The sequence below is a fragment of the Danio rerio genome, chromosome 19, assembly GCF_052040795.2.
Source record: "Danio rerio strain M-AB ecotype USA chromosome 19, GRCz13ab, whole genome shotgun sequence".
NCBI lineage: Eukaryota > Metazoa > Chordata > Actinopteri > Cypriniformes > Danionidae > Danio > Danio rerio.
Genome location: NC_141039.2, coordinates 47,340,621 through 47,356,100, shown reverse-complemented (window position 1 = coordinate 47,356,100; position 15,480 = coordinate 47,340,621). Strand labels below are relative to the sequence as shown.

The 15,480-nt window shown below is 35.0% G+C and overlaps 1 protein-coding gene across 14 annotated transcripts in view; it reads left to right on the top strand.

Annotated features, from left to right (window-relative positions):
• The window catches only part of csmd3b (CUB and Sushi multiple domains 3b), a 1,026,877-nt gene that overhangs the window by 278,337 nt on the left and 733,060 nt on the right, over positions 1–15,480 (top strand). For 9 of the 14 annotated variants that reach the window (XR_015517226.2, XR_015517225.2, XM_087296033.2 and 6 more), the window contains exon 1: positions 9,970–10,053. The exons of the other annotated variants lie outside the window; for them this stretch is intronic. The gene's annotated coding sequence lies outside the window, so the exon portion shown is untranslated. Of the gene's footprint in view, positions 1–9,969; positions 10,054–15,480 lie in introns of those variants that run through there. 14 annotated transcript variants of the gene reach the window in all.

The window sequence follows — 15,480 nt, the reverse complement described above, 5'->3', positions numbered from 1 at the left end:
GATTAGTCTGGATGATCTGCTTCACATGATTTAAAGAGGATGGTTATTGCAAAAAAAAGAGGAAAAATCTGCCATAATTTACTCAACTTTTTAATTCTGTTCAACACAAATGAAGATATTTTGAAGAATGCTGGACAGCTGTATTTGTTGAAATTCATTTATTCATTCATTCATTCATTTTCTTGCTTAGTCCCTTTATTGATCTGCGGCCGCCACAGTGGAGTGAACCGCCAACTTATCCAGCTTATGTTTTATGCGGCAGATGCCCTTCCAGCTGCAACCCATCACTAGGAAACACCCATAGACACTCATTCACACACATACAGTACTGACAATTTAGCCTTCCCAATTCACCTATACCAGGTGTCTTTGGGCTGTGGGGGAAACTGGAGCACCCCGAGGAAACCCAAGCCAACATGAGAACATGCAAACTCCACACAGAAATGCCAACTGACCCAGCAAAGGCTCGAACCACCCATTGCGCCACCACAACGCCCCACTGACATCCATAGAAGGAAAAATGACAATAAAAGTCTATAAAAATGAATCTGGAAAAAATATAGAAATAAATGAATAATCAGCTTTGGTTTCGTAAATAAACAATATGATGTTGATTAGTCTTGCAGAAGGATCTGCTTCACATGATTTAAAAGGATAGTGCATCCTAAAAGGAAAAATCTGCCATCATTTTTTACTAACACTTGACTTTTTATGCATTCTGTTGAACACAAAAGTAGATATTTTGAAGAATGCTGGAAAGCTGTAACCAATGACATCCATAGTATAGGAAAACAGCCTATTAAACTCAAAAAAAAAAAAAAGTCAATTTTTGGTTGTTTTTTGGGTAAACTTGTATTGCATAAATGTGACTGTGTTCTAAGAGCTAAGCTATGTATATAGTTTAGATGTTGATCAAAAATTATGGTTGATTTGATATATTTAAAGCATGTTGAATGCAAGTGAAGTGTATATTTTAGTTTTTGTGAAAATGTTACAGACTTTGAGGCAAATTTTTTATGAAAATCTCATGTAAAATGCTGTGAGTGCAGTAGTTTTAATGCAGAAAAAAAACAGAGTTCCAAAAAAAAAAAAAAAAAAAACACAGTTCCATGAAGCAAAAGTCACAGAGGTTTTTTTTTTTTTTTTTTTAAATATGTTTACCAAAGCAAGGACATTCTCACAGTATATCTGATAATATTTTTTTCTTTTGGAGAAAGTTACTTATTTGTTTTAATTCGGCTAGAATATAATAAAAATTGCCTAATTACCCTAACCTGTCTAGTTAACCTAATTAACCTAGTGAAGCCTTAAAATGTCACTTTAAGCTGCATAAAAGCTATACTATACTATACTATACTGTACTATACTATACTATACTATATATATATATATATATATATATATATATATATATATATATATATATATATATATATATATATATATATATATATATATATATATATGTATGTATGTATGTATATATATCTATATATATATATATATATATATATATATATATATATAAAATTAAGAGAATGTTTATTTATTTTTAGATATAACATATATATGTATATGAAACAAATTATATATAAATTTAAATATCTATGTAACATGATTGTTTTGTATAATTTAGTTTTTATGTATGTGTGTGTATCATATAAACATGATACACATATATCATGTCAAAACAAACTTTAGGATGCAAATAATCATGATTATTGTAATTATTAGCCCCTCTTTGATATTTTTTCTTTCTTTTTTTTTCTTTCTTAAATATTTCCAAAATTATGTTTAACAGAGTAAAGTTTTTTTTCACTGTATTTCCTATAATATTTTTTGTGAAGTTTTATTTGTTTTATTTTCACTAGCATAAAAGCAGTTTTTAATATATAATTTTAAAAACAATGTTTAAGGTTGATATTATTAGACTTTCGATATTTTTTGATAGTCTACAGAACAAACCATTGTTATACAATAATTTGCCTGATTTCCCCTAACCTGCCTAATTAATTTAACCTAGTTAAGCCTTTAAATATCACTTTAAGCTGTTTAGAAGTGTCTTGAAGCATATCTAGTAAAATATTATGTACTGACATCATGGTGAAGATAAACTGAATCGGTTATTAGAGATGAGTTATTAAAACTATTATGTTTAGAAATGTGTTGAAAAAAAACTCTGTTAAAAAAATCTCTCCACACACATAGATACTGGAGATTTCCCCTTTTCTTTCAGGACTCCGAGAGTGCATCCAGCTTTTTTACAAATGCAATCGATAGACCACATATTAGCTAGTACAAAAGATGGAACACTGAGGGCAGGAAATGCCCTGTCACTGAGAGTCCAAGCTGGAAGGTCCTGCTCCAGCACTGCATGTCTAAAGCAGCAGACGGTGATGAATGACCGGCCCAAACCCAGGTCTGCTGATAAGAGAGAGCCAGCCAATTCTGCAGCTCAAAACCCATCTTACAGCCAAAGCCTGAGTGTAAACTCAGATATGTGCACACTCTTAATATATATATATATATATATATATATATATATATATATATATATATATATATATATATATATATATATATATATATATATATATATATATATATATTTTAGTTTTTTTTTAAGAGTGTGCACATACTGTATCTGAGTCAACACTCAGGCAAAGTTTTTAAAAATTCTACAAAATGTCATTAATTGTGGAAAATGGCTCTTTAGATTTGTTCATTTTGTGCACACTAAGAAAAAAAAGGTTTTTAAAGACCTGTTCACCGATGAAAATGCATAAAATCCTTTGTGAAACCTTTACTGAATACTCAAAGCATGAAAGGAATACTGGCATATAGTCTCATTTTACTGTAATACACTAGAAACCTGTTCAGGCCCAGTGTATGATTTTTCCCTCTTCTATATTTCAGTGTTTTAAATCTATGAATTGTTTTTTCCCCTTCACTGTTTAATAAAATATTAATAAAAATGTGTTCTGTGAAGAACCTTTGCCTTCAAAATCACTAAGATGTTGAAATCCTCAGTGTTTAAGCGCAGTATATGTCATCATTTAATCCGCCCTTAAACATGTAAGACTTCTTCAGCAGAACACAAGAGAGAAGATACTGAAAAAAAATGCGTCTCATGCTTAGTTTGTCCATGCAATATATACCAGTATGCTTCGAAATCTGTTTTAGGGAGAAAGAAAGCCGTAGAGGTTTATAAAGACTAAGTAAATTATTTAGAATTTTTTGTTTGTGAGTGTTCATTTTATCACTTAAATTAGTCTCTTTATATTACTAAACATAACTTGTAAAACAATATATTACTCAGTGCTGTTAAATGAATACTCACCATTAATAGCATCTAAAATAAAAGATTGTATTTACATAATGTATATGTATTCACTGTGCATATGTAATGTGTATATAAACAAAATATTAAATTCAAAATATTTATAATTAAATGTATATATACTTTGAATTAGAAATAAATCTTTAATTTATAAATATAAATAAACTTTTTTTTCAAATACATGTACAAGGTTTTTGTAGTGTATACAACACCAACCCAAACAATATATCGCTTTAAACTACTACAACAGTTATAAAAAGTCACTTTTTGAGGACTTCAAGAACATTAAGGTTAAAAGTTGTTGGAAGAAAGATCAAGGTCCCATAATACAATTCAAAAACATAAATAAATGGGGAAAAATAAAAACATTAATCACAAAAATACAGAAAACTGCTAATTTACGGACATTTTCACAGTGTGTGTGTGTGTGTGTGTGTGTGTGTGTGTGTGTGTGTGTGTGTGTGTGTGTGTGTGTGTGAGTGTATACATACATACATACATACATACATACATACATACATACATACAATAAATAGGCACATTACAAATACATACACACTCACCGGCCACTTTATTAGGTACACCTTAGTAGTACTGGGTTGGATCCTCTTTTGCCTTAATCCTTTGTGGCATAGCTTCAACAAAGTACTCCTCAAGGTACTCCTCATATTCTTCAGAGATGATTCACGCTTCATGACACGGTGCGTTATTCTGCTGGAAGTAGCCATCAGAAGAAGGGTACACTGTGGTCATAAAAGGATGGACATGGTCAGCAACAATCCTCAGGTAGACTTTGGTGTTGACACAATGCTCAGTTGGTACTAATGGGCCCAAAGTGTGCCAAGAAAATATCCCCCACACCATTACACCACCAACCTGAACCATTGATACAAGTCAGGATGGATCCATGCTTTTATGTTATTGACGACAAATTCTGTCACCACCATCCGAATGCTTCAGCAGAAATGGAGACTCATCAGACCAGGCAACATTTCTCCAATCTTCCATTGTTCAGTTTTGGTGAGCCTGTGTGAATTGTAGCCTCAGTGTCCTGTTCTTAGCTGACAGGAGTGGCACCCGGTGTGGTCTTCTACTGCTGTAGCCCATCCGCCTCAAGGTTGGATGTGTTGTGTGTTCAGAGATGCTCTTCTGCAGACCTCGGTTGTAGCGAGTGCTTATTTGAGTTACTGTTGCCTTTCTATCAGCTGGAACCAGTCTGGCCATTCTTCTCTGACCTCTGGCATCAACAAGGCATTTGCGCCCACAGAACTGCGGCTCACTGGATATATTTTCTTTTTCAGACCGTTCTCTGTAAATTCTAGAGATGGTTGTGCGTGAAAATCCAGTAGATCAGCAGTTTCTGACATATTCAGACCAGCCCGTCTGGCACCAACAACCATGCCACGTTCAAAGTCTTCTTCCCCATTCTGATGCTCGCTTTGAACTGCAGCAGATCGTCTTGACCATGTCTACATACCTAAATAATTTCAGTTGCTGCCATGTGATTGGCTGATAAGAAATTTGCATTAATGAGCAGTTGGACAGGTGTACCTAATTAAGTGGCCGGTGAGTGGTTTTTATATATGTGTCATTTTTTTGGGGGGTGGGGGGTGGTGGAGGGGGTTAACATTTCACATTAATCAATTGATCCACAACTCAAAAGTGCCTCTCTTAAATATTTGAGGTGTTTAAAATCTATAAATTGATTTCTTTCACTTTTAATAACATATTAGAGAACATTTGCCTTGGAAGTCAGTGTTATTTTCTGTGTCGAATCCTTGGTGTTTAAGCAAACATGCTGGAGAAAATAAATGATTGAGGAACACTGACGCCACAGATGATAAATCGCTCATTCCTTGCGATGAACTGTACAGCTTTGCCAGATTTTCTGGAGATTCGGAAGCTCTGTTTAATTTTACACGACGACACGCTGGCTGCGATAGAATCCCCAAAACATGCCATCGCTAACATATCCTTTGCTGTGCATCTCAGATGGAAAGGTTTGTTAATAAAACAGAAGAGAAAGAAGCGATGCGGCGCTGTGGCGTCTTTCACTAGGAAAGATGAAAGAATTGTGTTTCAGCTAGTTTCTCGTTAAAGCCCTTTTGAGAGCTTCTCAGCCGTTCAGAAGTGGAGAACTTGCTGTTCCTCTTATGAATATGGATTTGTACAGATTACTTGAATGATATGTTCATTTGAATATGTGTAGCTGGTTTTATCTGGTTCCTGGTTTAGCTGCATGGAGAAACCAGACAGCTCTGCTCTGTTCAAGTAATTAAACAAAAATACAATTGTAATTTATAGGAAAAAGCTTTTGGATTATACCAACATATATTGGTATATTATTTACATCTATTTTGAAAGAAGGCCAATGCATATTGTGGTATAGCAACACAATCTCACGGCAATTAAACTCTTTGATTTAGGGGCTAATTTGTATTAATTCGTACAATCTAAATTTTACAATTTAGTACGATTTGCTCATCACCCAATAATGGTTTGGGTTAGGGGTGGGTTTAGGTGCCACGCCTCCTTTTTAAAATCGAACATTTTCATACAACTGAACTCATAAAAATACATAGGAATTAGCCTCTAAACTGACAAAAAGTAAAAAACGTACGTTTCCTCGTGGGATCAGACTCAGGCACGTGCACACATAGGGCTCAACCTGTGCAGTGCACATGCCCTTTTTAGTCGTGGATAGAAAGTGCCCTTCCAAAATGATCAAAAGTGCCCCCGCGAGATGCGCCACACCTTCAGTCCCGCCCTTCAGTAGGCGCTCGACAACACCGCTCTTGAGTACGCGCGCGACAACACAGCTGATCCAGCCTGATCTCACGACAAAACGTAAGTATTTTACGTTTTGCCAGTTTAGTGGCTAATTCGTACGAATTCGTACGAGTTCAGTCGTACAAAATGGTACAATTTTAAAAAGGAGGCGTGGCACCTGACCCCACCCCTAACCCCAACCGTCATTGGGGGATAAGCAAATCGTACTAAATTGTACGAATTAGATCGTACGAATTCATACGAATTAGCCACTAAATGAAAAAGTTACGAATTGCCGTGAGATTGTGTTGGCTGATCAGTACGCGCGTGATACACCGCTCTTCAGTACGCGCGCATCCACTCTGCAGATCTGCAGCAACCCCCCCCCCCCCCTCCCCCCCTCCCGCTCTTCCAAAAATGTATCCTGCACATGCCCTTTGGACGGTCTCTGCACGGGCCTGATCAGACTGAAAATACGGGAAAATGCCTTAATGGAATGATAGCGGGATAGAACTGTAAAAATATGGGATAATCCTGGGAAAAACAGGAAGGTTGAGACTTTTCTGACTCCATATCAAACACCATCCTGTGTCCTGGCTTCTTACTCTACACTAGTAGCCTATACTGTGTGACCATCACCGAGACACACTCGGTTATAATGACAGAGCTCTGCACGGACAGTTTGGCTGCTTTCTGTTGTCTTTTCCGCTGATGTACCGAATCTCTCATTTTCGTTTCATTGATATTCCCATCGGCCTCAATGACAAACGCGAGTGATCCATCACCACTCTAAATGGCAAAATTGACAGGCCTCAAGGGCTTCGAATGCCTGTTCTGCTGACACAAGATTATCACATTTATCCTTTTTTATTCAATCCTTACAATGTGACGCTTTTTCATACCCAGGCGCGGCGGTGTTGCCGCTTCCCGACACTCTCATTTCCTAAATGTGCATCAGGCGTCAGCAGGTTATAATCAACACCATTAGCATGCGGAGAGATGATGTTCCTGTACTTTGGATTGGGCGATTTATACAGCGAAGATCTTTCATTTATCCAGCTGTAGCATCTTGAGATCAGGGGCTGCAGTCTTGACAAGGGAGAGGCTTGTCTGGATGGCGTCCGTCTTTTTAATTTGTCCTGTTTAATTTCACTCGCTCTCAGATGAAGGTAATTAGGGATATTAAATATGGGGAGTTGCCAAACTAATACGCGAGGACATGAATATCACTCTGCTGGAGTGTGCGTCTCATTTAGGTGTCAACAATTATATAGGCTATAATATCAGAATTTATTCGTGATAATGATAATTAATATTTTGCTGAGTGTTTTTTGGGGCTGGATAGATAAATAAATGTTATATTAAAACCACCGTTAGATGGCGGCAACGGATTCAATGTTCTTTATGTGATTGTCTCAGATATGATGAATATGATGATACTTAATATTTAGCAGTTTTTAAGCTGGTTGCATAGATATGAAAGTAAAAACACCATTAGGGGAGCGCGGGGGCACAAAGTAACGCGGGGTTAAATGTCACACGGTGTTTTAAGGTATTTGCTCAGGGTTAACCGCTTCCGATGTTTTCACCACACTGTCAGCAGACGTCTTCCTGCCAATTATTGAAAAAAATCTGCATAATTTGCATGAGAAACACAGGAGAACCCCCCCCCCCCCAACAACCCCCCCCCCCCCCCCCCACCCCCCCAAAAAAATTTGATTAAATTAGTTGTGTTTGGAAAAAAAAACCCACCAAGATCGACATCCTTATATGTTTTTATTATTATTAAATATGTGTATATGTCTTTATTTTACAGTCTATGGTTTAAACACGCACCCAAAAGCCAAACTTTTTTCTCTCAGCTTCAAATCGCGTGTACAGAATCCGTTTGGGAAACAGCATCTGCTTATCACTATGGAGCACGTCAGCTGACAGTCATGCACCATTATGACTGTTTTGAGGATTGTATAGGATGGGCGACGACACCTGTAATTAAAAGGAATTGGAATCACGCCGTTTTTAGTATTTATTTATGAGTGTTTTCATTCCTAAACAAAGCGAAAGCACAGAAGACTGGCGTTTTAGAGCATGGGGCGACCCCTGGTGGTTCGGCGGTATGGGTTTGCGTATAGTGAGGCTCGGCTGTTCAGAGAAAGACTGAAAATACGGGAGAAGTACGGGAAAATACCTTTACAGGATGATAGCGGGATAGAACAGTAAAATACGGGAGAATCCCAGGAAAAACGGAAGGGTTGACAGGTATTTTTATTATATATATATATATATATATATATATATATATATATATTTTTTTTTTTTTTACTACTTAAAAAATCTGTGAAAGTATGCAAACAAATCTTATATTATTGTGATCACCGTCTTTTAGGCTAAAATATGGAACCATTTTGAAAGATGTAAAACACACATTGACTTTGTGTGCCAGCTTTGAGGAAAACAGCGGGGTTAGTTGTAACAGGGTGTTACAATTAATCCACACTGTTGGACACCAATAAACTAACACAATACATTTTTGGATCTTGAGTGTAATGTTGGGATCTTTTTAAATATATATATATATATATATATATATATATATATATATATATATATATATATATATATATATATATATATATATATATATATATATATTTTTTAATAGAAAGAAATATATATATTTTATTTGCTAATAATGCAAATTAACGCACTGTATAATAATGGATAAATGGATAATAATGCAAATAGATTCAAATGTGTTCATCCAATAAACAAATAAATACATAAACATACTGTGCTATGTAGAATAAAAAAGAAATGTGTCAACTACTGAGGAAATATAGCTACTATTTAAAGCAGACTGAATTTAAATTAATTGTGTGAAATCTGCTTTTAAATGTATGTGTTACAACTAACCCCGTCTGTTACAACTTGCCCAGTGGAAGGGGTAAATTGTATATTTTTTACTGCAAAGAAACCACAGGTCCTGCGATCATAATTCCAGTGCTCATTTGTAGGAGAGGCTTGTGTGTTATTGGTTAAAAAATATATATGGTTTGTCTAACCCCATTACTTTGTTCATTATTTGGCCAAAACCAAAAAGTGTTTCTTTGTGCCCCGCTTCTCCCCAAGGTGGCGGCAAGTTCTGGATGATCAATTGAATCTTTAATCAAACAATTTTTTCAAATAGCTGATTTAAACATCCACTGCATGTGATTGCCTCATGCTTTGAGTGTTTTGAGCTGGTTGGATAAATACGTTTGATATTCAAACAACCATTGGGTGGCGGCAAGTCTTTGTGAATGATCAATGGAATCGTTTAATTAAACGATTCTTTCAAACGGCTGATTCAAACATGCAATGCATGTGATTGTCTCAAATGAAACCATGGTGAAAATATTTTGCTGAGTGTTTTGGTTGGATAAAAAATGATATTGAAACAGGTTATTTTAAGTCTTTGTGAATGATGAATCGAATCTTTAATCAAACGATTCCTTCAAACGGCTGATTCAAACATGCAATGGGATTGTCTCGAATGGAATGATGATGATACTATTTTGCTGACTGTTCTTGGGCTGGTTGGATAAATAAATATGATGTTAAAACCAATTAGGTGGCGGCACGTCTTTGTGAATGATTAATTGAATCGTTTAATCAAACGATTCTTTCGAACGGCTGGTTCAAACATGCAATGCATGTGATTGTCTCAAATGAAATAAAGATAATATTTTACTGAGTTTTTGGGGCTGGTTGGATAAATAAATATGAAACCACAATTAGTTGGCGTAAAGTCTTTGTGAAACGATTCTTTCAAACAGCTGATTCAGTGATTGCCTTAAATGGAGTCGTGACTCAATTGATTCATTCAATTAACTGATTCACATGTGTAACGGCAGTGTGACTCTGAGGCGCAAACGTTTCGTTTAGAACTACATTACGACTAAAATGTAAGTATTTTACTAATGATTTCTTGTTTGTTGAACTGTCCAGTGTTCACTAGCTTTCATATCTTAAATTTCTAACTCATGCAGGCTTCATCACACAGTCAGTTTTGTTGCTTGCTTGTTTTAACAAAATGGCACTCCCAGATGTATGGAACAAAATCAATGCCTAAAGTCTTGAAATAAAAAGCTTGTTGAATATCACAAACTGAAAAAAATAATACACCGTATTAACAAGTTCTTGCATTTTAATGACTTGAATTCCAGGGTTTGTATTTTTAGGTCCTGAAATTTAACATATCTGTTTATTTAAGCTGTAAATATTTCAACGAAAAATATTTCAAACATGTTTTCATACTTAAAAATTCAATAATTCATATTCAATTTTCAGATTTCACTTACAAAATATTCAATACCCTTTAAAAATACGATTTATAATATTCAAAAGGTCATTTTCAGTTCATTTTATTTCAGTTCTAAAATTCGCTTCCATAAATTCAGTGGATCAAATTCGACTGATAAAATTCAACATTACATCCGGGAACTGCAGGAGAAGCAATAGATTGCAGAGTGAAGATCGCCAGCTGCTCTAGCTTTCACCAGCAGGTGGAGATGGAATAATGTAAGATTTTTAAACCAGTAAACAGGCGAGAAAAAGGCTAATAAAGGCACAAAAGTAGCATTCAATTTTAAAATAAATGCCTTGGACATTATAAATAATAAAAAGTATGAGTAAATGAGGGTTTAGTCATTTATATTTGCCCTTATGTAACGGAAGCCAGCTGGTGATCGCGTAAAGCTCACCCCTCGGATCCAGTGACAGACGTTGTTCTGCAATCTTATCGGAGCTTGTCTCCCATGCCGGCTCGTTACCTGCTCGGACCGGTGCGGTTACTTGCACATAAACCGTCTTTTGATGAATATGATGTTACACATTGTCTATCTATTGACTCTTTCTTCCATAGACGCGAAGTATTATATTGACAGCTAAAGAATATAAACGTAAGAGAAACAGGAGAGGAAATATTATAATAATACAAACTAGATAAACATTGACAGGGCTAAGAACAATTACGAACAAAGATTTTCAAAACCAGAGAGATTTTATGAGAATGTCACAAAACAGTTTACTTGGAAATGTTAAACAGAGAGTTCAGGTATGATTTAAGGTTGGTTATGGACGGGGCGTCTGATTTAAAATAATTTAACATGCGAATGCATTAAAGGAGCGTCTTCAGTTATTCACACAGAACCGTCTAATATGGCATAACTATAAGGAGCAATGTTTGCGCTGTTTAAACGCAGCTATGTCAGGATTGGGATAGGTTATACATTTTCATCATTTAAATTATTATTATGATTGTTAATATTATTATTGTATGACATTTTTTTCTAATTTTTGGGGTTCTGCCATGGTTAAACGTTTGCAAAATGTCTTAGTTTGTCCAGATTATTGTTTTATTGTTATGTAGCCTATAGGCGAGAAAAAGATAGGCTAATAACGCAAAAGTGGCAATGTCGCAGCCAATGATAAGTAATAAAATGAGTCGCCTGTCGTTTGATAATAGGCAGTTATAACTGACTTTGTTTTTATTAAACGAGAAAACCGTTATTTATAACTTTTCAGCGACCGTTTGTATTTTATGATTAGCAATGTTGATCTTTTTTGCAGTTATTAAACATAAACTTATTTAAACTGGTTTAAACTTAATATAGTTGTCACTTGAGCTAGTTTCATAAGATTAATGTTTATAATGCGTGGTTTGACATGCGTGGTTGGGTTCCTGCAAAGCAGCTCAATTCATCCTCATGGGGTATTACTGAGCTTTAATCGCCATCTACTGGAGAGAATGTATTTGCTCATTTATTCTATTAACTCTTTTCTGCAAGTGTGGTTTATGATTTCACAAAGTCAAACCATTATGTTTTTTTTTTTATATTTTGAGATGATCATATTTAAATAAACAATTGCTAGGGTAGCTAATAGTTTCTTTTTTCTTGTTTTTTTTTTAAAAATCAGTAGCTTATAAAATCATAATTTTTGCTTGACAAAGTTATTAGTTTAGGATTCTGGATGCATTTTTGCTGTGTTGAAAAGTCATAAGCTCACACTAATCAATTATATTATCAGAAATGACAGATATAAGAAATCCATTAATATTCATCACTCTTTTTACAATTATACAAGCAATTTCGCGCCGACGTCAGCTCCACTTTCGGAAATGGTAAACAGCGAGGTGTTATTCATATAAGCCCAAGCATGACATATGTCATGATTAATATAATAATCGAAACACTCTTGTAGGCTATTCTTATGCTTGGCCAAATGTCATGACTTTCACTTTCATTTTACATTATTATGCACACGCCCAGATGTCATCTGAAACTTTGGAAGAATTCCTATCATATATTGGCAGCCAACCAGCATCTCTTAATCAGTTTGCTGTGGGGCGCTGGCTCTGACTGGCCACTGGAGCTCGCGGCCCGTTCGACTTTGTCATGAGCAAGCCGCACCGCACATGCATAAAAACGTCAATCACTTCATTCATTCATCAATTCATTCATTTTCCTTCTGCTTCGTCTCTATTTTAGAGGAAAAGCAATAATCTGGACAAACTAAAGACATTTTGCAAACATTTAACCATGGCAGAACCCCAAAAACTAGAAAAAAAGAAGAGAAAGACGATAGCAAAGTGATAGCTAAAAAGGATAAATAGAAATATTAATTTAGAATCACGGATGACTTATTTAAGCGCAATAGCCCAATACATGTCATAAAATAATAATAACAATCATAATTTAAAAAATTAAATTATAACCTATCCCAATCCTGACATAGCTGCGTTTAAACAGCGCAAACATTGCTCCTTATAGTTATGCCATATTAGACGGTTCTGTGTGAATAACTGAAGACGCTCCTTTAATGCATTCGCATGTTAAATTATTTTAAATCAGACGCCCCGTCCATAACCAACCTTAAATCATACCTGAACTCTCTGTTTAACATTTCCAAGTAAACTGTTTTGTGACATTCTCATAAAATCTCTCTGGTTTTGAAAATCTTTGTTCGTAATTGTTCTTAGCCCTGTCAATGTTTATCTAGTTTGTATTATTATAATATTTCCTCTCCTGTTTCTCTTACGTTTATATTCTTTAGCTGTCAATATAATACTTCGCGTCTATGGAAGAAAGAGTCAATAGATAGACAATGTGTAACATCATATTCATCAAAAGACGGTTTATGTGCAAGTAACCGCACCGGTCCGAGCAGGTAACGAGCCGGCATGGGAGACAAGCTCCGATAAGATTGCAGAACAACGTCTGTCACTGGATCCGAGGGGTGAGCTTTACGCGATCACCAGCTGGCTTCCGTTACATAAGGGCAAATATAAATGACTAAACCCTCATTTACTCATACTTTTTATTATTTATAATGTCCAAGGCATTTATTTTAAAATTGAATGCTACTTTTGTGCCTTTATTAGCCTTTTTCTCGCCTGTTTACTGGTTTAAAAATCTTACATTATTCCATCTCCACCTGCTGGTGAAAGCTAGAGCAGCTGGCGATCTTCACTCTGCAATCTATTGCTTCTCCTGCAGTTCCCGGATGTAATGTTGAATTTTATCAGTCGAATTTGATCCACTGAATTTATGGAAGCGAATTTTAGAACTGAAATAAAATGAACTGAAAATGACCTTTTGAATATTATACATCGTATTTTTAAAGGGTATTGAATATTTTGTAAGTGAAATCTGAAAATTGAATATGAATTATTGAATTTTTAAGTATGAAAACGTGTTTGAAATATTTTTCGTTAAAATATTCACAGCTTAAATAAACAGATATGTTAAATTTCAGGACCTAAAAATACAAACCCTGGAATTCAAGTCATTAAAATGCAAGAACTTGTTAATTCGGTGTATTATTTTTTTCAGTTTGTGATATTCAACAAGCTTTTTAATTCAAGACTTTTGGCATTGATTTTGTTCCATACAGATGATAAATATCATACTAAACGTATCTTTCAATGATTCCAGTTTTGTCAAAAGTATATGGATACCCATTTGGACGAATTTGGCTTTTTTTTTTTTTGTTCTGTATCAGTCATTAAGAAACACTAGCCTCATATCATAGACTGTTTGCTACATGTTCATAGCTCCAGACCATAAATACGAGTGGGTCTTTAGCTAGAAATCCATAACTTGCTGAGCATTTGTGATTACTTTATAAATGATTACAAAGCCACCGAGCAAAAACCACAGGAAAGAAGAGCTAAGTGGCGTTTTAGCCTAACATATTGTGAATGTGGACAATGTAAAACAGTTTGTTTCTTCTGCAAATGGTTTACAATTCATGTAGCAGTCTAGACATTTACTTTATCTTTATCCAGTTAATGTTCTTGGTGGTTTCTTTAAAGTAATGAAGTAATTAATCTTGCTTTATAGATCCTCTGTTTGTTACTTTTCTCAGCATGATCAATAGTAATGGAACGGCATCAAAACAAAGAGTAATACAGCTTTTTAAAATATATTTAGTATTGTTTTTCATAATAAATGACAGTCATACATTTTTACCATACTTTACAAAAGACATCCGCTAACATCTGATATAAATATACATATAAATTGTTTAATTTACATATATACTTGCGCTGGATGATAATGCAACATTATTTCACACATATTTTCAATATCGCTTTTGTTAATGTCATTTAATACAGACTGCAAATCAGTTTAGGGATCTGGCAGATTGAATTGAAATTAGTATATTTTTTTAATTTCTATATTACACATCTATTTAAATAGGTCAATAGATCAGACAATAGATATAACAGATATAATCTATTGATAATAAATGTGTTGCATATTTTATATTGGCTCTATTTTAACTTTGTATCTCTTTAAGTGCTTGCTGAGTCTTCAGAGATAAAGACACAATAAGCAGTCCAGTTTAAGGTCTATAAACAACAGGTCGAAAAGCTTAAACAGGTCTCTATTGTTGGAGTTGTCTGTCTAAAGCTTCTAAAAGTCAGCGGTGAATTCATTGCCTCCCGCTAGCAGGATCTCTACCACCCGAGTCGTGTGTAACAGCACAATCAATGCACTTCTCTCTTTATTTCCTAAACTAGTCCCTGGGCCGCAGTCATTTCTAAATGCTGCCGCTCTGCCCTTGGTTTGGGTCCAGTTGGGGAATAAAGCGTGAATTGTCGATTAAATAACAAATAATTCAAATAAAATATGATGCTTTTGCACCTGTAGCCCCTGGGATTGTTTGCTTTTCTTAGTAATCGTGCCAATAATACTTTTGGTTTCTATGAATTATGAGGAAAAACTTTTATTTTCTGGATTGTGTGGTGGATTACTGGTCTGACTCTACACTGAGAAATCTTTCAGTGCTTTCTCAAACGTGTAGAGTGAATAAATAAATCTATG